The sequence below is a fragment of the Pleurodeles waltl genome, chromosome 11 (assembly GCF_031143425.1).
Source record: "Pleurodeles waltl isolate 20211129_DDA chromosome 11, aPleWal1.hap1.20221129, whole genome shotgun sequence".
NCBI classification, from domain to species: Eukaryota; Metazoa; Chordata; class Amphibia; order Caudata; family Salamandridae; genus Pleurodeles; species Pleurodeles waltl.
Window position 1 is genome coordinate 946,505,599 of NC_090450.1, and position 25,327 is coordinate 946,530,925.

A 25,327-nucleotide genomic window follows, 5' to 3' on the forward strand; every position below is an offset into this window, starting at 1 on the left:
TACTACAAAAGCATACCATGGCTAAAAGAGAAACAAACGGGAGTCAGCAAGGGACTCTAGATAAGTGTTCAAGGTGATTCCCAGGCTTCCAACAGTCCCCTTACAGCGCCCCCTAGAAATGGGACAACAGAGTCGTAACAATACCTTTGTGGACCTTTCATGTTTTGTTTATATTATTGGGGGGGCGCCCCACAGCCGCAGTTTGCTGCCAAGCCCACACAAAGTGCTGAAAACACAAAAAACAAAACTATTTTTCAAAAATGTACCTACCCAAGTGGCATCCACCATCTTGGATTGGTAAATAATAACAAAAAACCCAAAGAAAAGGGCTGCTGGGTCATCGCCTGTGTCATATCGCTGACGCATGCATCTGTGGTGCAGCATGCATGCACCAGCAGAATGACACGATGGCCAGCAGGAGGCTTTTTTAGCTGATGATCTGCAGCATTGGAAACATCATTGATAAAGCCAGTGGATCAACAAGGCAAGACCTTCTGGCCTTGTAAATGCTGAATCCTTCTTTTGTGACAATTAGCTGGCTTGGTGCTTGATGACTGTACTGAGACATGTTAGTATGTCTAGGAAGACTGTAGAGAGGCCTTGTAGGGAAATTGATAACTTGATCCAGTGGGTGAGGGACTATTAAAAAAGGCTACCAGCAGACTAGAACAGAATTATTTTTGCAGATACATTTCTTACCCTTTTGGAAATACATTTGTGAACTTATTTTTCGTATTTTCAGATGTCAAATCTAACTTTTGTACCTTGGTTACCTAAGAACTTTCATATATTTTTGATGGGTTGATGTGCACCCCAGGGTCTGTGGCTGAAGATGCTGTGGGCAGGATATCTGGGAGGAAATGGATAGGGTGGAGGGGGCAGGTACCGAGGCTGCAGGAAAGTAGATGATGCAGAACATGAACTGTGCTCCCTCAGGAATCATCATGCAGCCACAGTTTAAGCTATTTTAAAGAGCTCTGGTCACGTGTGCAGCATCCAGTCTGTTGATTCAATCAAAAAACAAACATTTTTATATGGGGAGAAAACAGATGGGCTTATAATAGACTGATTAGTTCAGGTTATTAGCATGATTATATTATGTATCTACAGGATACTTTGAACAATACGTTTTTGCACAACAAATGCAACAGTGGTGAAATAACTCTGCACATATTTCCCAAGGTACTAGCAGCGAATTGCAAGGTTCAATATGCTGGGTGCAGATAGTACAATATACAAAAGTTTAAACCCTAAGTAGGTAATACACATTTACTGTAATTTTACTCAAATTGTATAAAAAACTAGAAAGTGAGTAGGTAATTGTTGATGTTTCAACCTCTATGCACACTTCTGCAGGGTCTTCCTCAGGGTACCTTTTCCAGTGGGATCTAACCAGTATCTGTTTATAGCCAGGGGATGAAAACTGAACCCGAAACAAGAAAAATCCTTCAAGCTGCAGAAGCACATCAAGGAAAGTGCTCTCGGTTTGCAAGATCCTGCAAAAAGAGAATATTTTTGGGATGTTAGCCAGCAGAAATCAAAATTCTCCCTTACTGCTCAATGCTGGTTTTGTACCGGTGTTGCTCAGTTTTGCTAATAGCATACACCATTGAGGGTATGGTTGTATTTCTTACACTCATCACATAGTTGTACTTGTGAGTGTGTGAATGTGCTGCTAACACAACACACACTAGTTATGTGAAGACGTGTTGTGCAGATCAAGTTAATTTTTGAGGAGAGAATGACATAAAATCCCATGCTTGAGCACTTTGGAAGTCATTGAACCTTTAGAATTCTAAATATTCCATGCAAACAAATTAGAGAGTAAATTAGTTTCAAGGGAAACTAATGAAAATATGTTTTTACAAGTGGTGTGGAATCCTTAAGCCTCATGCTGTTTATTTCTGAGTGCAGGATGGAACCCAGAGCAGCCTCTAAGATGTTTTAGAAATCCCAAACCAGCAGATGGGCTGGAAGGTGGGACTCCAGGAGATATTCAAAAGGAGAAAGGGAGTGCCAGCCAGTGAAGAACAGAAATGGAGTGCCAGCCAGTGAAGAATAGAAATGGAGTGCCAGCCAGTGAAGAATAGAAAGGGAGTGTCAGCCAGTGAAGAATAGAAATGGAGTGTCAGCCAGTGAAGAATAGAAAGGGAGTGTCAGCCAGTGAAGAATAGAAATGGAGTGTCAGCCAGTGAAGAATAGAAATGGAGTGTCAGCCAGTTAAGAATAGAAATGGAGTGTCAGCCAGTGAAGAATAGAAATGGAGTGTCAGCCAGTGAAGAATAGAAATGGAGTGTCAGCCAGCTAAGAATAGAAATGGAGTGTCAGCCAGCTAAGAATAGAAATGGAGTGTCAGCCAGCTAAGAATAGAAATGGAGTGCCAGCCAGTGAAGAATAGAAATGGAGTGCCAGCCAGCTAAGAATAGAAATGGAGTGTCAGCCAGCTAAGAATAGAAATGGAGTGTCAGCCAGTTAAGAATAGAAATGGAGTGTCAGCCAGCGAAGAATAGAAATGGAGTGTCAGCCAGCTAAGAATAGAAATGGAGTGTCAGCCAGTGAAGAATAGAAATGGAGTGTCAGCCAGCTAAGAATAGAAATGGAGTGTCAGCCAGTGAAGAATAGAAATGGAGTGTCAGCCAGCTAAGAATAGAAATGGAGTGTCAGCCAGCTAAGAATAGAAATGGAGTGTCAGCCAGCTAAGAATAGAAATGGAGTGCCAGCCAGCTAAGAATAGAAATGGAGTGTCAGCCAGCGAAGAATAGAAATGGAGTGTCAGCCAGCTAAGAATAGAAATGGAGTGTCAGCCAGCTAAGAATAGAAATGGAGTGTCAGCCAGCGAAGAATAGAAATGGAGTGTCAGCCAGCTAAGAATAGAAATGGAGTGTCAGCCAGCTAAGAATAGAAATGGAGTGTCAGCCAGCTAAGAATAGAAATGGAGTGTCAGCCAGTGAAGAATAGAAATGGAGTGCCAGCCAGCTAAGAATAGAAATGGAGTGCCAGCCAGCGAAGAATAGAAATGGAGTGTCAGCCAGCTAAGAATAGAAATGGAGTGCCAGCCAGCGAAGAATAGAAATGGAGTGTCAGCCAGCTAAGAATAGAAATGGAGTGTCAGCCAGCTAAGAATAGAAATGGAGTGCCAGCCAGCGAAGAATAGAAATGGAGTGTCAGCCAGCTAAGAATAGAAATGGAGTGTCAGCCAGCTAAGAATAGAAATGGAGTGCCAGCCAGCGAAGAATAGAAATGGAGTGTCAGCCAGCTAAGAATAGAAATGGAGTGTCAGCCAGCTAAGAATAGAAATGGAGTGCCAGCCAGCGAAGAATAGAAATGGAGTGTCAGCCAGCTAAGAATAGAAATGGAGTGCCAGCCAGTGAAGAATAGAAATGGAGTGTCAGCCAGCTAAGAATAGAAAGGGAGTGTCAGCCAGCGAAGAATAGAAATGGAATGTCAGCCAGTGAAGAATAGAAAGGGAGTGTCAACCAGTGAAGAATAGAAAGGGAGTGTCAGCAAGTGAAGAATAGAAAGGGAGTGTCAGCCAGTGAAGAATAGAAATGGATTGTCAGCCAGCTAAGAATAGAAATGGATTGTCAGCCAGCTAAGAATAGAAATGGAGTGTCAGCCAGCTAAGAATAGAAATGGAGTGTCAGCCAGTTAAGAATAGAAATGGAGTGTCAGCCAGTGAAGAATAGAAATGGAGTGTCAGCCAGTGAAGAATAGAAAGGGAGTGTCAGCCAGTGAAGAATAGAAATGGAGTGTCAGCCAGTTAAGAATAGAAATGGATTGTCAGCCAGCTAAGAATAGAAATGGAGTGTCAGCCAGCTAAGAATAGAAATGGAGTGTCAGCCAGCTAAGAATAGAAATGGAGTGTCAGCCAGCTAAGAATAGAAATGGAGTGTCAGCCAGCTAATAATAGAAATGGAGTGTCAGCCAGTGAAGAATAGAAATGGAGTGTCAGCCAGTGAAGAATAGAAATGGAGTGTCAGCCAGTGAAGAATAGAAATGGAGTGTCAGCCAGCTAAGAATAGAAATGGAGTGCCAGCCAGTTAAGAATAGAAATGGAGTGCCAGCCAGTTAAGAATAGAAATGGAGTGTCAGCCAGCTAAGAATGCTTAATTTCTCCAGAGTTGGAAGTCATATTGTAGAAATATATACTCTATTGAAATTTGTGACATCTGGCTCATTTGTTTGCAGTTATTTTGATTTTTTCTGTACTTAAAAATATCTCAAACAAAAGAGTTAACTTATGCATGTGATAATAAGGGTTAAAGTCTGGCAATCCAGAATTACTCAATCTCTGTGTGTTCTCGCTCCTCAATGACGAGATTGTTTCAAATGTTTAAATTTGAGTACATAGGTTGAGCTCAAGTGGATGGCTTAGGTGTCCTGTACTACTGGGGCCATATCCCTGGTCTTCATCATTGAGTTTCTTCTGAGAGCCTGCGTGTTGACTGATCAGGTCTTCGATGGGATGTCATGAATGGGATGTGCAAAGTTGCAAAGCCCTTCCTTAGCTAACTTTTGAAGTTGCGGTTCAAAACTGTGCGAGCTTTATCAAAGTGAGGAAGATTGAACTGTTTTAAAAAGAAAACAGAGGGAATAAAATATCGCAATAGGTTTCACAAACACCAGTTCCTGCAAACAGCCGCTAAGTGGAATATTGCTTTGGCCAAAAAACTTTTACAAAAATGTCCTCTCTCATATGAAAATGTACACAGTCGACAAAATCTGTAAACTTTAGGATGTTCCAATTTTTCAACTTTGCAAACCTGTGTGGGCGAAATTTAAATTTTGCGTGCCCCTATATATGAAGAGCCACATCGTGCATGTAGCCCACTTTATGTTCGCTGCTCAATACATTGGAGTTTACTCGGTCATCGGGGGCAGTTGGAGTACTTTTAAGTCATGTATGTCATTATTTATTGTATTTATAGCTGTTCACTAACACACCAGCTTGTCGACTGCTGGATACTTTCTGACACTTAAGGAGAGTGTAGAGTGCTGGCATTTTTGTCCGAAGGGCAGTCATAGTGAAGCTAAGAACACTTACATCAGATTTTGTGACTATAACCTCAAACCCACAGGGGAAGATTGTGGGAATTGTATCAAGTCAATTCAATGGTCTTACGTTAGTATTTTTGCAAAAAGATGACCGCCAATCAATAGTAGTGTTCCGTGTATTTGCTTCAATCTTAAGATGGTCATTGACCATTAATAGAGTTCTATATATCTGATTCAGTCTTAAGATGTACACTATCCATTAACAGAGTTCTATGTGTCTGCTTCGATCTAAAGATGCCCAGCATCCATGTATAGACTTCCTTCTATCTGCTTCAATCTTAATATGCCCCTTATCAATTAATAGATTTATAGGTATCTGGTTCAATCTTAAGATGTCCAGCATTCACCCATGTGTAAAGTTTCAAATATTTGCTTCAATCTTAAGATGCCCACCATCCATGTATAGCGGTCCATGTATCTGTTTCAATCTTAAGATGTCCACCATCAATGTATAGCGGTCCATGTATCTGTTTCAACCTTAAGATGTCCACTATCCATCAATAGAGTTCAATCTAAAGATGTCCAGCATCCACCCTGTATAGAGTTTCATGTGTCTGCTTCAATCTTAAGATGCCCCTCATCCATGCATAGAGTTCTATGTATCTGCGTCAATCTGAAGATGTCCAACATCCTTGTATAGACTTCCATCTATCTGCTTCAATCTAAAGATGTCCAACATCCTTGTATAGACTTCCATCTATCTGCTTCAATCTTAAGATGTCCACTATTCATTATTGGAGTTCTATGTAGCTGGTTCAATTTAAAGATGTCCAGCAGCCACCCATGTATAGAGTTTCATGTGTCTGCTTCAAACTTAAAATGCCCCTCATCCATGCATAGAGTTCTATGTATCTGCTTCAATCTTAAGACACCCACCATCCATGTGCAGAGTTCTGTGTATCTGATTCAATCCTAGGGTGTCCACTATCAATTAGTAGAGTCCCAAGTATCTACTTCCATCTTAAGATGCCCACCATGCATGTATAGAGTTCTATGTATCTGATTCTATCATAGGATGTCCACCATTCATATGTAGATTTCTGTGTGTCTGATTCAATTGTAAGCTGCCTGCCATGCATGTATAGAGTTCTATGTACCTGCTTCAATATAAAGATGTCCAACTTCCATGTATAACGTTTCATGTGTGTGGTTCAATAATTCTTGGATGCTTATTTCCCTTAGATAAGGTGAAGAAGGGAGGAGATGGTACGGGTGTCCAATAACTTGCATAACTCTTTGCTATCAGTCCCTAGTGAAACTTGTCAAGAGTGGAATCCTCAGCCAGCAGCGACAGGCTTGAAGAACCAAATTCATTCTCTGATTGCCTACATTAATGTTAAAAAAATGGGGCAGAAGACTTGACTTTTAAAGGGAAAGTTCCACAGAACACTTTTTTGGGCAATGAATGACCCACCAAGATATCATTTTTTCAGAATCGGCTAGTCATTTTTTTCCAATGTACTTTCTGCCACTTCTCTCCAACTTGTAGCAGCTGAATAAGTGCAGTTGGTAGCAGCCTTCTTTCTCTCGCTTCGATATTCTCTCAAATCCTTCAAGCGGAAAAGAGGCAAAGGACCCTTTGTTACTTTATGTGAAGTACTCATTCCAATGCGTCTACGAAGTTTGCGTTGGAAAGTGGAAACTCACTTACCCCACCCTTTTTGTTGCAAAAATCTTGGCAGTAAGAGCAAAAGTTGTGAGAAGGGAGGTTGGACTGTACCTCTCGCCTTAGCCAATGGTGAGCAGGGGGTGGGGCCACTTACCTGGGGTCTGTACTCTGTTTGCATTTTGAAACAGTGCAAGGGAAACCCTCTCTAAAACTCCAAAGTGACAGGCTTTTGGGACCCCACCGTACATCTTGTAAACAGTGTGGCACACCTGCACCTAATATGGTCCTAGCTAGCTGAAGGCTGTTATGACAAAATTTGATGCATATTAGGTGGGGAGTGACAAGGTTGTTAAAGGTACGAAAAGGGCACTCCCTGTGGAGTAAAGTGCCAATCTTACCTAGGATATATTTATGGCGAGTGGTGTCATTAACAATTACTGGACTGTTTAAGTGCTTTTAACTTTTTATTTTTCAAAAATGTATTAGCTTATTTTTAAGATATGTAGGTAAGGTTTATATTGCATGTACCCTGTGAGACAGACATTATGTATACAGGCTTGCTTGACCGAAATACTACCTCGCTTTCGTGTCTTCCTTGTGATTCCTACTGGTTTTACACATACATCATTAAAGTGGCGTCGGGGCAGAACAAGCACTGTTTGTGTGTGGGGGAGGGGTGGGTGCCTAACAAGGACTTCACCCTCCCACAGTCTTCATTTCATTTTCTGAGCCTGGGATGAAAGGGTTAAAGGGAGGAGGATGGCGAGAGGGGTCAGGTAGATGGTGAGGGGTGAGCCACTCTCCGGTCAGCACATCCAGGGCGGGCAGGTACATCTGTAATGCTGAATTACATCTGGTTAGGAATGCCTCGGAAGCCCCATTAGGGAGCTGAGAGCTGATCTGTCTGTGAGGGGTCTGTGGTGATCTGCTTCCACAGTTAAAAAAAACACTCTCTCTCACTCCCTCTTCCTCTCCCTCTCTGCCCCTCTCTCCCCTACCCATCTCTCCCTCCTTCTCTGTATCCAGTGCTTAATTTGTAAATAAGAACATGCCGGTGCCCAAAGCTTTCCTACGAAACTCGCGCTGCTGCACTTAAATGTGCGAGCTTTGAAGGCCGAGGCAGCCTAATTCTAAAGCCATCTCGGGCCTCATTAATCCATGTACAGCAACTCCCTGCCCCTTCAGCTCACTCTTGCAGCTTTCTCCCTTTGTGACAATTTTCCGTTTTTCTCTTCCTCCATCTTTCCCATGTGTGTCTTTTGCTCGCAGTAAATGCTTGAGGCGGACGAATAAGTGCCGGCCCTCAAAAATAAGTGCCAGTACCAGAACCGGCTCAAATTAAGCACTGTCTGTATCCCTCTCCCTCCCTCCCTTGGTGGAGAAGCCTAGTACCAGTGAATAGATGATCTAATATGCTATAAAATGGCTCAGTGAGTTAACCCTTGCTGCTGACTTCGTCTGTGATCTGAAGATCACAAGTTAGACTCCTGGCAAGGCCATCTATCCTTCTGGCACCAGTACACTGATTGTCATTAAATTGGGTAATACTAACACCCGCCATTTATTGGGCTTTGAGATGCCATGCAGCTACAATCTGTATGAAAAGCTGGTTATGATGTGTAGCTCACACTGCAAATAGCTTCTAGGCGCCTCAGTACCTTTAGGTGGGGGTTTCCTTGTCTCGGAAATGATGGAAAGTACAGAGAGCCCAGCAGTGCGAGTCTCTCACATGGCCTGCAAGTAGCCAGACCACTACATGTTGGCAGAACAGTATTTCCTTTTTATACAACATTGTCACTAGTATTGGTCCAGTTGGTTCAGCTCCCAGAATAAAGCCCTTGTTTACTACATGAAAGCCTAAGGCTGGAAGGACTGTCCTGCCAACACTGGGTGAACCCTGTTTCTGATGTATTTATTCATAGCACAGCGCAAAAACAGAGCACAAGGGCCTTCTGTTTGCACGGGGTGTCGTCTGAGGTTTTGTCTCTGATTCCAGTTTAGTGTCGAAAAATTGGAATAACGTACAGATACCGGATGTGCAGCCATTCTGACATGTCATTTTCACGTTCGGGTTTAGTGCTCACAATTACCACCAGTTATGAGCTAATGCCCGCAGAATTCCCTCAAAACTCCCAAAATTGGTAGATCAATCACCGAGGTCTAACTGAGTCTCCAAGAGAAGTGAATGCAAACATCTGTGCATTCTATCCAGTCTATGACACGTATTTATAAACCGTGTTTATTCTCTGTTTACTTACAAAAATGATGTAAACCCTTGTTCACATCATAACTTAGGAAACATAACATCGAAGTTAAACAACAATAACTTTATGGGATAAAATATGGGAGAAGATTCATACTAGTCCACGTTCAGTGAACCATCACTTAAAATTTATACTAATTATATAATATACTTTTTTATACCCCAGCACACCTTTTTAAACTAAAACTTCTCAAACGAGATGCCTGTTGGTGTTGCAATATAAATCCTGGTACCTACATTCATTTGTTTTTCTATGTTCTAAGTTATCTCAATTCGGGGTGCATGTTTGGACCAAAATTTGCATTATTACTGGCATCCGTACTCCATTCTCAATGGCCGCTCTGTTCTTTGGTGGTTTGAGTAATCTGTGTTCTGCTAATAACATTTTTGGAAATTTGGTAGATCTTTTAATCAAGATTGTTTGCAAGTGATTACCTCCAGCTGGAATTCTACAGACAATATTACTCTCCAACAGTAGTTTGTCATAATCATCAACTGGAGCTGTATTATTTATATTCTAGCTTTTTATTTGCCAAACTCAATGCACTTTGGGTATCACTTACCAGATATTTGTCTTCAATTGCAAGCGATAACCAGTTTCCAAGGTATTGCATATCGCTACTAATTTATTGTTTTACATATTTTTTTTTTCCCCCCATGTTGCTTTCATGACTTCTTTATCACAGATATGTTAATATGTTGTTTCAGGAAATTGTTATAGTTGAAAACGTTAATCTGTCTCATCTCCTTCGTTTCTTTCTCCTTCTACTCTCTTTATTCTTCTTCCAACTTTCCTTACCACTTATTTTTACGATTACCTCCTATTAAGATTTGTTTGATTACTTATTCTGTTTGTTCTTTAATATTGCGCTAATTGAATGGTATGTCGGTTCTTATCTATATTCTGTTCTTACTTTAATAAACATATTAAACTAAAAAGAAGTTAAAAAACAGTGCCCTGAGACTGTACTCCTTTCTCATTTCCACAATTCACTACTTCAAACCGTGGCTTTTTACATTTTCAAATACAAAAGATATATTAAATTGTTTTGCACACAGAGAAATTCATTCCATTTATATAGCACCAAAATCTTACAGGCACACAGGTGTTGTATGCCTACATTGGAGGCTAATCTAGTCTTTGGGCTCCACTTAAAGCAGATGAAATCCCTTTATTTTGTTGCTTCCGCAGGAAGGGTGTTCACAGTCTGGCTTCTTGTATTTGCAGCATTTTACCTACTACTGGTTTTCTGTGGACTAGGTGAATGACCAGCAGCCCCTTGTTTCCAGCTCTTAGGGTTCTACCAAGGATGGAGAGTCCTGGTTGATGGCCTGTACCACAGGAGGGGTAGTAGGCATAAGCAGGTAAGGGTCAGACAGGCCTTTTATTCCACCCGGCATTTCCCCAGTGGGCTGGAGCCCATGGATGCCAGTTCTGAAAGCCCAGGGTCACTCCTGGTGCCTCTGTCACTTTCTCCTGCTCATGAGGTCAAGAGTGGCAGCCACAGGGGGGCTACAAGCCAAGGAAAAGGAGGGTGGGATGGAGAACGTAGAGAGAAGTTATCAAAGAGGAAGACGAGAGAGAGAAGAGGAAGCGGGACAGAGGATGGATGGAAAGAGAGAGAGATAGCACTTGAAGATGAAGAGAGCGAGGTTGGTTTGAGCATTTTTGCCAGGGCTTTTGGTACCAGTACGGTCCTGGGATCTGCTCCCCGGACCTGCCCCTCCACTGTTCCGAGCCCTCCTGTGTCCTTTACAAAGGGGGTCATCAGAGCCCATTCTTTCACCCTCTCCACAGTGCTCATGAGAGCCAGGGTCAGATTGGGACAGGAATTAGGCCCCGGCACCAAAAATAAATGTGGCTCTTATTAGAAAATGAGACAACTAAAAAGTTGCCCAGGTGTGCAAATTGGGGCAGCTTTGAACTTGTAAAGACACAGTGTATAAGAATTTTGCAAGGTACTGAAGACTGCATAGATTTAAGCTTGCTAGGGGCAGCGAAATCAATAGCAGTGAAATCAACATTAAAAGCTGACCCATCAGACCAAAAAATAGGCCCCCCACCAACCAAACACCGGCCCACCCACTGACCTGTCAGACCAACCCGTTAGGCACTGCCTGAGTGCCCTGTAGGCCAGTGAGACCCTGGTGGCAGCCCATGGTTTTGGATATGTTGCAGCCCTTCCCCAACTCAAGATTTTCTTTGTGTCACCTAGAAATATTGAATTGCAATATTCGAAATGAGAACTAGTTATGGCTTTTGCTGTGGTCAATTCTACCTTTATTTGACTAAGATGTGCAGCTTGGCCAGCATATGACCATAGTAGCCGCACTTGCTCGGGTGGTTTACATGTCCTTTTAGGGTCAGCTGTTCGGGCATGAAAATTAAAGATCTTACCGTTTGAGAAAATCTAATTCTGGTCTCCCCAGTTTGGACTGAATCACAGATTCCCGGTTTTCCGTTTTACTACTTTTCACACATACACACAAAAACGGATTCCCTGTTTGTATATATTTTTTAAAACTGAAAAAATCAGAACCTGTGATCTTCTTTTGAGTGTCAGTGATGACTGGATGCCAACAGATGGGCAGATTGATAGCAGGGAAGTTATTAGGAATAGGAGTTTCTAAAGCAGCAGAAAAGCTTCTAATATGCACTTGTTCCAGTACTACAAAGCTAATGTTTTCAGATGAGTGTAGTTCCTAATTGTAAATTACTACTTCACACACTAAGCCCCATAGACTTTAAAGCATTAGTGCAAATTTCTTCATTTAAGTGAGCAGATATGTTAGCTGCGGTGTAATTTCTTTCAAGGGTGTAGCTATGAACAGTGCAGTAGGTGCAGTGGCACCTGGGCACAATAGAGTCTGGGGCTCACTTCAACACAATCACTGACTGCTTTTTACTACAAGAACAGGGGATGGAGCCTAATTGTCTTCCTTGTGTTAGGCCCGTAGAGCCCTTGTTTTGGCCCTGATATATTTCGCCTGACCAAAATATGAACACCCATAAAATAAGATAAAATGAGAATAAAATGAATAAGGATGAATACAGACAGAAATATCTAAAAAAAATCCCTTAATGCAAATGGGGCATAAACATAACAGTCCTAATTTAGCAATTGCTGACTGGTCTAAACACGCCACAGACGCCCCCCGCTCCCAAATAACATCTTTCCTTGGCCTCTCTGCTGAAACTGCCAAATAGGGTTAAACTTTTCCCCTAGTTATGATTGCTTTTTAGGGTGAGTTCTCTTGCAGAATGGATGTCCCCTAGCGGTTTGAACCAGAGTACTCTTTTTGGGGTGAGTTGCAACTAATTTTCATAGCTAAGCCTCCTTGATAGCATGCTGTCTGGCACCCTGGTCTGTTTCCTTGGCATAACAAGCATTGCAAAGGCAATAGGTCTGGCTTTAAGATAGTGTTGTAAGGTAATGTGAAGCATTACAAGTAAATAGTATGTGAATGAATATGTATTTGAGTGTAAGCAAAGAACTGTAGAATAATATTGTTGGCAGTTGCACTGTCAACCCAGACCTAAAAATCCATGTACCTCAATGACTGCTTCATTCCATCTGTGCTTCTGCCAAAGAAAGACAAACACCATAAATCCATTTATCTAAGACACCTCAGGATTACAATGTCATGTGTGTGCCCCTGAAAGTTAAGCTAAGCCAGCTGGATAAATAAACAAAGTGTTCTCAGTTGTGTGGGGGGCAGGCCCTTTTTTGTGGAAGCATACAACTTCTGCTCATTAAGAAGATATACTCCTGGCTCCAGTGCTTAATTTGTAAATAAAAACGTGCCGGTGCTCGAAGCCCTCCTCTTAAACACTCGGCGGCTGCAGTTAAATGTGGGAACACGGAAAAGTGAGACAGCGTAATCCTGAAGCAATCTCGGACCTATTCTATCCATTCACAGCCACTCCCTGCTCCTTCAGCTCAATTTTGTAGCTTTCTGCTTTCTTCCATTGTGACGCTTTTTCGTTTTTCTCTTCCTCGTCTTTGCCATATGTGTCTTTTGCTCGCAGCAAATGCATGGGGCAGAAGAATAAGTGCTGGCCCTCAAAAATAAGTGCCGGTGCTCAGCACCGGAAACAACCAGCACAAATTAACCACTGCCTGGCTCCCAAGATGTGGGTGGAGCCAAATCCCCTTTCTAGTGTTGCTCACATAATTGTCTGGCAACAGCTATGCTGTTAAGCCAGATCATAAAAAGGGGAGCTATGTAGACTTTTACTGTGAAAATAAGTCCCTCCAACAAGAGTTGTGGAATAGAATGCCACCAGAACTAAACACGAATGAGTTAGAAAAGAAATGAGACACTGTGTAACTCTAAAGTGATGTGCTAGGAAGTGACATCAAGCAAAACTTGACCCTTATGCCAGTAAATGCCCATTTATTTTGAACAATGATTATTGAAAAATAGAGACCACTGCATTTAAATAAACAGCAGATGATATTAAAACAGACAAGCAGTTTATTCCCTCTTTCTTGCCCCCTAACATCCTACTGCCTCTCTCTGAAGCCTTTGATATAACCGCAAGGGGTATATAAATCGCCATAAAAGCAACATCATAAATAACGCACTTCTTTTTACTCAGCTAAAACTGACATTTTTTTTGTTGTCACGTTGGCCAAGACTGTTTGATTTAACTAAAACTATATGTCTTATATACGTATTAAGTCTGGTGTGAGCCAAAACCTTATGATTTGACTAAAATATATGTGTAATATATTTTCTTATAAGGGCTTTAAGCTAGGCCTTTTCATACTTTAGTCTACTATTGTGCTGTTTATGTTTATGTTTTTCTTCCGCCTACTACAGCTTGTAGCATGGGGCAGTAGGTCTGCTCACTTCAGCCATTGGCGAACTTCACTGTGAAGGTATTCAGAGCTTCCACAAGGAGCACCTTGACACACAAAGTAGTTCACTTGAGTGCCAGGGACTATGCGCTGTTTGAGACCAAAAAATATGTTTGTTTTTAGGCTTTTTCCAGACAGATGAGGGCCTGGCAGCTCTTCAACACTGACGTTTTACAATAACTATGACAAAATAAAACGAGCACTGACCAAACCAAAATGCTGGTGGCCAACGCCAACTTGATTAACTTTTACCAATGCTTGCTTATACAGCGAGCACCGTGATAAAGATATTGCTCTTTTAATAGTGAGCCCCTGTAATACATTAGTACCCCTTCCCTCATGCCAGGCGTCTCTTTAGTACAAAGAACATGACAGAAGCAGCACCACTTTTTAACACCGAGAGGCCCCTGTATTAAAGAAGCCCCTCTTTTTAATACCAAGAGCTGGTGATACTGCTGTAGACTGGTGAGTTACGCTGTAAGTATTTGTCTGTATTGGACTGTGTGCTGGTGTACTCCTTACGTTGCCTTGCAATCCACCCTTACAAACCCCTGCCAATGAATACCCGGTACTCCCTCCAGTTTACCACTTGGTGCTGCCTTTAAAGATTCAGACAGGTCTGGTCACTACATTACTGCATGTCACAGGGACACAGCTTTTCCTGTCCTGAGCTTCCCTTATACAGGCCATTGTTTTTCAGATGACATAAGAACAATCGCTGTTCACACGACTTAGGCTCAATTGTTCAACTGAACATGGACTACAGCTCCCAGAATGCACTGGTTCTATAAATAAAAGCCCGGAACTATAAACAAGTTACTGCCTAGTTGCGTTACAAGCAGGGCCCTTACTGCACATCTCAGTGCTCCACATGTCCTTATTCCATAAGTGAGTAGCTGTTGCATTGTGGTACTTGTAGTCATGAATTTCTGGTGTGAGTCACAGTATAAAACTTCTTTAAGCACGTAATGCTACTGAAAGGGGGAAGTGCAAAGGCAGTATCGTGAACAGACTCGTGCAAAGTTGAAATTCCCCTGGCGAACTTGTGTGAACTCACAACACTGTGTAGTACCGCAATGCACAGAAAGGACCTGGATTGGATGACCTACTCATGCATGGAACTGAGAAACCAGAGAACTCTGACAACCTGCCCTGGAAGCCACACGCCTTGGGCATCCTTTGAAGGAAATCACTAGCCCAGCTCAATATCCCGTCCTCCCCCCACTGTCTCTTGAAAAGGGCCCTAATTCCTCGGCGACCACGGATCAAGGCACAGGCCGCAGGCCACAGGTGGCTGGGCCGGTACCCTAGCGCCATGTGAGTGGAGGTCTGTGTAATACAGGAAGCGTGTGTATGCGTGCGTAAGGGCGCGCGCTTTTCCATCGACGTTCTATATCTCAGGTGTCCAAACCCCAGTTCCATATATTGTGATACAGTATATAGTAGAGACAACGTCCTGGAAAAATTGTACAATTTCAGCCAGAGTTCATAGCATTGAAATCGATATAGTGTTTACAGATATACATTAAAATTCCATTTAACACAGTCCAGCATGCACCATGTATGTCTTACAATCGACTAATGGCAATGATCGAACCCGCCCACCATCTATACACTCGGTATTGATTACTTCCGGCTGCCTCTGCTGGTTGGTTCAGCTGCAGGTAAAAGAGTCTTTCGGTCGCTCCAGAGGTTATCGAATTCCACACCCACGGCAGCTGGACAACTTCTTCCTACCAGGCATCAAGGAGTCTGACTTCCTCTTAAAAGTGCGGCAAAATCGTGCATTTTCCAGCACAGTCCTCACCTAAGTTCGCTAAAAAGCCCTTTGTTCTGTAGTGGCACTTTTGAAATATTACAGCACTTTTGTGGTGTGCCATTCAACCTCCAGTCTTCCAAGGGGCCCTGCCTGCGCACGCGCCCCAGCAGAATTCTGAGAAAATTGTGCTACTGTGAGCACCGTCCGCACAATTATTCTAAAAAAAATATTTAAAATCCTTAGGTGAATCAGACAAAAAAAGATGTTATCTGAACATCTGTCTATACGTGTACATTCACTTCCTGTTAGCTTACCGTCTTCCCTCTCCCAAGGAAATTCTCAGTTATATGTTAAGGCTGAGAATTTTTCTTGGGGGGCCAGGATAGAAAAATAAAAAAAACATACTTATATTGGATAAAAGTGAAACTCGAAAGTTGCAATATACATATTACTATTGGCAGAAAAAAGGACTCGTTGGAAGTCAAACCCCTAACATGGCGCCGGTTCACTTCCGGGGTGCTAGCCGCCGGAACAAATAACCTTGTCCGGCACTTGTTGGAGGGAGGGAAGCTTCTAGAAAAGCACTTGCCCCAATTAACAATGTGGGACCTGGGATGCATGGACGTCATTTAGGGGTCGCCAGGGGTCTCAGCTGCAACCCCTGGCTCGCCTCTTGCGACCTCTGCCAGTACCCCTGACCCCAGAAGTGGCAGAAACTGTGCCAGGAACACAGTGGCATCTCCTCCTTATGGAGGTCGGTTGGGGCTCCTCTGTTTCCTTTCTTTCAGTTTTCCGTTACACTTACAGCAAGTAATGTTTCATTATTCACTAATAGTTTAAAGAAATTAAGTAGAACTAGCTGGAATATGACTCCTTGGTATTTGAGGTAAGTGAAAAAATGCTTTTAAATGTACACTGTGTGCATGCTTGCGAGACCTGAGAAAGGACGAGTGTGTAAGTGAGTAGGTGTGAATGTGTGTTTACGCATGTTTTAGTGAGTGCAGTAGAAGGTCAAAGGGTGTGAGATGTTTCTTCCCCTGGCATTTTGGTAAATTGATGTTCATGCTGGGACGAAACTGGCAGCTCAAAGGTAGGAACTAAAGTGACCAACGTGGCCAAGGTCACAGCCAAGATCATTGGGAGCACCGCTGGAAGTCCCAGGCCCTGGATTTTTGGTGTAAAATACTTTGAATGCTGGGCATTGCGGTGTTGATTTACAGACTGGATGCTGGGCCACTGGGATTATGGGACAGCGGAGGGCCTTATTATGGGACAGGGTTGATTAGATTATGCGGCACGAAAAAGATCATTATGCAGCCTATTTCTTCCAGCACTTTTGTGACAGTAATGCTTCAATGTTTTGTCGTGTTTACTCGCTAACACTGCCGGGGAGCAGGTTTCACCACATTAGTACCAGTTTAACACAAATAAATTCAGCAACAACCAAGTGAAAGTTCTCCGGGTTAGCCTTTATAAGGCCTAGCATACGTATGGCTACATTTATTGCTGCATTTTTAGTAACGTTTAATCCCTGTGAGCTATAAACAAAATATTATGTTATCAAAGACTGCAAATTATGCAGCAAATGATGGGGGTATGTACAGTGCCAGTGGAATTATGCGGTTGTGTGGTGCGGTGATTTTCACACAATTATCGATTCACCTCATTTGCCACATAATCAATCATCTGCCACATAATCTTCAGATTTTAACAAAAAAATGTTTCTAGCTCAAACAGTTCGAAAATGACTAAAAATGCAGCGACGAGTTACCGTGTGGTGGAAGGCCGTTTGCCTAATGTCATACTTGGGTGTTAAAGTGCTACTAGGGGTGTAACCAATGCCCAGACAGTTTTCAAGTTTGAAAATGGCGAAATAATGAACCTGTACTATTACAAAATATGCCACAAAATAGCGCATGATTTGTCTTTTCTTTCTCACTACTTTACTCAACCCTGCGCATAATTTGGCCCTCGCCTGCCGCACAATTCCAGTGGCCCTGCGTATGTGGCAAATGCGGCAAAGCCATAGTATGCAGAAAACACCACGGCCGCAGAACCACATAAATCCAGTCATCCCGACTACATGCATGGGCTACAGACCCACGCATTGCATGTGTTGTTAGCAACTTTTGGGCTGGCTAGCTGTGGCTTCAAGTGTTTCTGGAGATGCCTTTATATTGGTAAAACGAGCTCCTAGAATCCTGGACCCGTTTACGGGATGGAGAAAGAGCATCCACCAGGGAAGACCTTTAATGCTTACCTAGTGCTTTCAAACCTCCCAAGAGGTCTCCAGGAGCTAACTGTGTTGTAATCTCTTAATACCCGAAGCCCCCTCCCCTCTCCTCCGTGCCACACACACACATAAACACACTTTAGATTTTACATCTTTCATCAAACAGAAGCAATCACATGGGAAATACATCCTGATTAATATTTCATTTCCTGTCGGGCGGAGGAGATGGCAGCAAGAATTACTTAAAACCGAATTATTTCTGGCTGATGAGCTGATGGGGGAGCGGAAAATGTAATTGGATGCCTCCTGACAGACAGTGGTGTGAGGGGTGGGAGGAAGAAATAGAATGACCACATGGGAGGTTTAGGACAGAACCCTTGAAAGGTTAGAAGGGCTGGGGAAGAATCAGCCACTCGTCAGGCTGGATGTGAAGGGCCAGTAAGGACTAGGGGCCATATGTACGAAAGCTTTTTCCCATAGACACAGAATGGGTAAAATCCTTTCGTACATCTGGCCCTAGATGAGGTCGGGAGTGCCAGATTCCTGCAGTGACTCTACAGAATGTATTTGTTTTTTTGTTAGCAAAATGTACATGAAGCTTGTGCTTTAAACATCTCTACCAGCCCCTCCTGCCACACGTCCCTGGAGGAAGCTAGGAGTCAGATGTAGCAAACATTTTTCATGGCGCAAACAGCGAATTTCGCTGTTTGCGACATACAAAAAGCACATTGCGATGCCCATTCCCATTTTGCGTGTCGGTAACCTGGTTACTGACTCGCAAAATGGGAATGCGAGTCGCAGTTACTCTGTTCCCCTTCCTATTTGCGAGTCGCATCACGATGCAGAATTGCTTTGTGACCATGAACGCGGTCGCAAAGCAATTCGCAGTTACTACCAGTGTCACACTGGTGGTAACCCATTTGCAAAAGGGAAGGGGTCCCCATGGGACCCCTTCCCCTCTGTGAATGGCCCTGAAAACATTTTTCAGAGCAGGCAGTGTTCCTATGGACCACTGCCTGCTCTGAAAAAATGAAACTGACACGTTTCATTTTTTCGGGTGTAATGCAACTCGTTTTCCTTTAAGGAAAACGGGATGCATTACAAAAAAAAACTGCTTTATTGAAAAGCAGTCACAGACATGGTGGTCTGCTGTCTCCAACAGGCCACCATCCCTGTGAGTGCTGCGACTCGCAAGGGGGTCGCAAATTGCGACCCACCTCATTAATATTAATGAGGTGGGCCTTCACGACCCCCTTGCGACTCGCAAATGGTGTCAGGGACACCATCCTGCATCCGGCTTTGCGACTCGCAATTTGCGAGTCGCAAAGCCGGAATTTGCTACATCTGGCCCTAGATTCGCTCGGTTAGCTCGCTATGTGCAATTCAAGATAGGTGCATATCCCCCTCGCCCCCCTCCACCACTGCGACAGAGCACGAGCGACCACTGGCCAGGTCACAAAGGCACCGCGTTCACCGTTCTGTTTTCTTTTTGCAGTCCCCGTGTTATCTGTCTTTTTACTCCAACTGGTGCAATCGATAAAAACGGAGACTACATCTCCCAGAATGCACTGATATGTTTAACGAGAGCTGAAAGCAGTCTCCTGCCTGCCTAGAGTGACCTGGAAACTCAAGCTGACAGCTTTTCATGCATCTGCCTGTTATAGACGAGTAGGGGGTTGTGCAAAGTCATATTTTGCAACTTTCACAAACGTTAATGGAAAACTTTGAAGCCTGGCAAAGTTTGCATTTTTTGCCCCATTTGCGTGGAAATGCCATGCCATAGCGGCGGGTAACTTTCAATATGTAAGGTTGGCGTCCGCCTGGCATCTGCCCCCACCCACTAGCGGCCAGGGAGCCAGCCTGCTATATGTTAAATGGCACCTTGAACAGACCCCAGCTCTACTGGCCTTGGAGGAGCGGTATATGGCAGGGAGCGTGCGCTCGTCTGCGACGTTGCTGTTCTAACACCATGCGCTGCCTAGGCCCGTAGAGGGCGCTGCTAGCGCCTGGTCAGCAAGTCTGAGTATTCTAATGAGATGCAAATTAGGGGTGCGCGGATTCCTGGGTCTGGCCCAGCAGTATTACCAGGATCGATAGACCTGACTCTATCAATATGTATGACATGACCTGTCCACCCCCCCGGGCTTAGCGCACAGAAGCCGGGTCTGGGGAGCGAGGCTGGCAGGGGAATGTCAGGGACGCCCCCCACGTGGGATTCAGTTCAATGCCTCGATGAGAGGCAGGTTGGAGTCCTGGGGGGGGGGGGGGGTTGGGAGCTGAAGGAAGGGTTATGGGGTTACTAAGAATGGGGGCTAGGTACAATGTTAGGCAGTAGGAGTCTAATATAGCAGTAGGCGAGGTGTACTGTGAGAAGGTGGCAGGTAGAACATTGGGTGGGGAGGCATACTGTGGGGCAAACATCTTTTGCCCCACAGTATGCCTACCACCCCGTGTGGGGTGGCTTAACACAGGCATGAGGTGTTTAGAGCACGTGGGGTGGGTTAACACTGAGGCATGACGTTTTTAGAACACGTGGGGTGGGTGTACACTGAGACATGAGGTATTTAGAGCATGTGGGATGGGTTAACACGGATGCATGAGGTGTTTAGAGCACACGGGGTGGGTTTACACTGAGGCATGAGGTGTACAGAGCATGCAGGGTGGGTGTACACTAGGCATGAGGTGTTTAGAGTATGCGGGGTGGGTATACACTGAGGCATGAGGTGTTTAGAGCATACAGGGTGGGTATACACTGAGGCATGAGGTGTGTAGAGCACGCGGGGTGGGTTTAAACTGAGGCATGAGGTGTACAGAGCATGCAGGGTGGGTATACACTGAGGCATGAGGTGTTTAGAGCATGCGGGGTGGGTATACACTGAGGCATGAGGTGTACAGAGTATGCAGGATGGGTATACACTGAGGCATGAGGTGTTTAGAGTATGCGGGGTGGGTATACACTGAGGCATGAGGTGATTAGAGCATGCAGGATGGGTATACACTGAGGCATGAGGTGTGTAGAGCACGCGGGGTGGGTTTACACTGAGGCATGAGGTGTTTAGAGCATACAGGGTGGGTATACACTGAGGCATGAGGTGTACAGAGCATGCAGAGTGGGTGTACACTAGGCATGAGGTGCTTAGAGTATGTAGGGTGGGTATACACTGAGGCATGAGGTGTACAGAGCATGCAGGGTGGGTATACACTGAGGCATGAGGTGTTTAGAGCACGTGGGGTGGGTTAACACTGAGGCATGACGTTTTTAGAACACGTGGGGTGGGTGTACACTGAGACATGAGGTATTTAGAGCATGTGGGATGGGTTAACACTGAGGCATGAGGTGTTTAGAGCACACGGGGTGGGTATACACCGAGGCATGAGGTGTTTAGAGCACGCGGGGTGGGTTTACACTGAGGCATGAGGTGTACAGAGCATGCAGGGTGGGTGTACACTAGGCATGAGGTGTTTAGAGTATGCAGGGTGGGTATACACTGAGGCATGAGGTGTTTAGAGCATGCGGGGTGGGTATACACTGATGCATGAGGTGTGTAGAGCACGCGGGGTGGGTTTACACTGAGGCATGAGGTGTACAGAGCATGCAGGGTGGGTATACACTGAGGCATGAGGTGTTTAGAGCATGCGGGTGGGTATACACTGAGGCATGAGGTGTACAGAGTATGCGGGGTGGGTATACACTGAGGCATGAGGTGTTTAGAGTATGCGGGGTGGGTATACACTGAGGCATGAGGTGATTAGAGCATGCGGGGTGGGTATACACTGAGGCATGAGGTGTGTAGAGCACGCGGGGTGGGTTTACACTGAGGCATGAGGTGTTTAGAGCATGCAGGGTGGGTATACACTGAGGCATGAGGTGTACAGAGCATGCAGGGTGGGTGTACACTAGGCATGAGGTGTTTAAAGTATGCGGGGTGGGTATACACTGAGGCATGAGGTGTACAGAGCATGCAGGGTGGGTATACACTGAGGCATGAGGTGTTTAGAGCACGCGGGGCGGGTTTACACTGAGGCATGAGGTGTTTAGAGCACGCGGGGTGGGTTTACACTGAGGCATGAGGTGTACAGGGCATGCAGGGTGGGTGTACACTAGGCATGAGGTGTTTAGAGTATGCAGGGTGGATGTACACTGAGGCATGAGGTGTTTAGAGTATGCGGGGTGGGTATACACTGAGGCATGAGGTGTTTAGAGTATGCGGGTGGGTGTACACCGAGGCAGTGCCAGAATAAACCCTGTGGAGGCCCCTAGGCAGTCAAAATGTCACCCCCTTCGCAAATTATCTCCTAATACGTTTTTAATTTTTACCTACCAAAAATTTTAAGAAACCAATTTTATTACGCAGAACTAAACATTACATGTAGATTGCACCGATTTTTTTTTTTACAAACTTACAGCTGACTGAAGATGAGCTTTTAAGAGACACGCTGTTATGTGAATATGATGTCTATGGTTTATGTACTAAGTTGTTAAAGGGTACATTATATTGATACAGTATTTTCTGTATAGAGTCTTTAATGTAAAGTTTTCGTTTCTTTGAGTTGATTCATTTGATATCTTTTAGAAACAATTTAAGAAAGCTTGATTGTAATTTTCTTTCAAGATCAAATCAATATTATTTTGATCCTCTGTCGTGGGGCCCTTAAAAGAAGTGGGGCCCATAGACCGGTCCCTACTTTGCCTATTTGGTAATCCAGCACTGCACTGAGGCATGAGGTGTTTAGAGTATGCAGGGTCGCTTTACACTTAGGCATGAGATATTTTGAGCATGTTGGGTGGGCTTATATTGAGGCATGAGATGTACAGAGCATGCAGGAGAGGTTTACACTGAGGCATGAGGTGTTCAGAGCATGTGGGGTGGGTTTCTACTGAGGCGTGAGGTGTACGGAGCATGCAGGGTGGGTCTACACGGAGGCATGAGGTGTACAGAGTATGCGGGGTGGGCTTACACTGAGGTATGAGTTGTTTAGAGCATGCAGGGTGGGTTTATACTGAGGTATGAGGTGTACAGAGCATGTGGGCTGGGTGTACTCTGAGGCATGAGGTGTTTAGAGCCTGCGGAGTGGGTTTATACTGAGGCATGAGGTGTTTAGAGCATGCAGGTGGATTTATACTGGGGTATGAGGTGTAGAGCATCCAGGGTGGGTTTACATTGAGGCATGAGGTGGTTAAAACTTTCGGTATGGGTGCATTGTGAGTTAGGAGAGGGATAGACCATGAGGTGGTAGGCATAGTATGAGGCAAAAGGTGTTTAGAGTACACAGGGGAAGTTCACTGTGAGGTGAGAGGGGAGAGAGCTAGGCAGGGAGGTGCACTGTGAGGCAGGAGGGGGATAGAGCATGCGGGTAGGTAAATACTGAGGCATGACATGTTTAGAGCTTGCAGGATAGGAGCCCACTGAGGCATGAGGTGTTTAGAGCATGTGGGGTGGGTTTCTACTGAGGCATGAGGTGTATGGAGCATACAGGGTGGGTTTACACTGAGGCGGGAGGCGGATAGGGCATGCGGGTTGGGTGTGCACTGAGGCATGAGGTGTTTAGCCCATGCAGGTAGGTTTATACTGAAGCATGAGGTGTCTAGAGCATCCAGAGTGGGTTTATACTGAGGCGTGAGGTGTTTATTAGAGCATGCAGGTGGGTTTATACTGAGGCATGAGGTGGAGAGCATCCAGGGTGGGTTTACACTGAGGCGTAGGTACGGTTTGTGCGGTATGGATACACTGTGAGTTAGAAGGGGACAGACTATGAGGGGGTAGGCATACTATGAGGCAAGAGGTGATTAGAGTACACAGGGTAAGTGCACTGTGAGTAAGGAGGGGCTACAGTATGGGGTGGTAGGCATACCCTGAGGTAAGAGGTGCTTAGGGCATGTTTGGTGCCCAGTGAGGTAGGAAGCGGATAGCCTCTGTTTCGGTAGGTGGACTTTGAGACAGGAAGGGGATAGACTATGTTTGTGTAGGTATACTGTGAGGAAGGAGGTAGATAGAGTATGTAAGGTGGGGGTACAGTGAGACAGGAGGAGGAGGAGGATGTAGCATGTTTGGGTAGCTATACAGTACTGTGAGATAGAAGGGGGTTGAATCATGTTTGGGTAGGTATACTGTGAGGCAGGAGTGGTATAGTTCAAGGAGGGGTAGGTGTATTCTGAAGCTAGAGGGAGATAGAGTATTTTAAGGTAAGTATACTGTGAGGCAGGAGGGTGTGGAGCATGTTTGGGTACATGTACAGTGTGGCAGGAGGGGTATATCACTTGTTTAGGTAGGTATACTGTGAGGCAGAAGGGGTGGAGCATGTTTGGGTAGGTATACTTTGAGGCAGGAGGGTGATGAAGCATGTTTGGGTAGGTATACTGTGAGGTAGGAGGGAAGTGAAGCATGTTTCAGTAGGTATACTGTGAGGCAGGAGGGGAATGGAACATGTTTCAGTAGGTGTGCTGTGAGGCATGAGGAGGATAGCACATGTTTGGGTAGGTATACTGTGAGGCAGGTGAGGGATGGAGCATGTTTGAGTAGGTATACTCTGAGGAGGGAAGGTGATGGAGCATGTTTGGGTAGGTATACTGTGAGGCAGGAGGGGGGTGGAGCATGTTTGAGTAGGTATACTCTGAGGAGGGAAGGTGATGGAGCATGTTTGGGTAGGTATACTGCGAGACATGAGGGGGGTGGAGCATGTTTGAGTAGGTATACTCTGAGGTGGGAAGGTGATGGAGCATGTTTGGGTAGGTATACTGTGAGGAGGGAAGGTGATGGAGCATTTGTCGGTAGGTATGCTGGAAGGTAGGGGGTACAGTATGTTTGGGTAGGTATACTGTGAGGCAGGAGGGGGATAGCACACACTTGGGTAGGTGTACTGTGAGGCTCATGGGGGATGCAGGATGTTTTGGGTAGGTATGCTGTAAGGCAGGATGGTGATGGAACATGTTTGGGTAGGTATATTGTGAGGCAGAAGGGGATAGAACATGTTTGGTTAGGTATACTGTGAGGCAGGAGGGGGATGGAGCATGTTTGGATAGGTATGCTGGAAGGTAGGAGGTGGGTGCAGTATGTTTGGGTAGGTATTCTGTGAGGCAGGAGGGCGTGGAGCATGTTTGGGTAGGTATATATACTGTGAGGCCGATGGGGGATGGAGGATGATTTGGGTAGGTATACTGTGAGGCAGGAGGGGTGGAGCATGTTTAGGTAGGTATACTGTGAGGCAGATGGGGGATGGAGGATGTTTTGTGTAGGTATACTGTGATGTGGGACAGTAATGGATAGGCTTGGGTAGGTATACTTTGAGGCAGGATAGTGATGGAACATGTTTTGGGTAGGTATACTGTGAGGCAGGAGGGGGATGGAGGATTGTGAGGCAGAAGGGTAATGGAGCATGTTTTGGGTAGGTTTACTGTGAAGCAGGATGAAGATGGAATATGTTTTGGGTAGATTTACTGTGAGGCAGGAGGGGGATGGAAGGGGATGGAGCATGTTTTGGGTAGGTATACTGTGAGGCAGGAGGGAGGTGGAGCATGTTTTGGGTAGGTATAGTGTGAGGCAGG

At 44.7% G+C, this 25,327-nt stretch overlaps 1 protein-coding gene across 1 annotated transcript in view; it reads left to right on the top strand.

Moving 5' to 3' along the window:
• Positions 1-25,327, top strand: part of ADORA2A (adenosine A2a receptor) — a 107,476-nt gene that overhangs the window by 42,087 nt on the left and 40,062 nt on the right. The window lies entirely within an intron of this gene.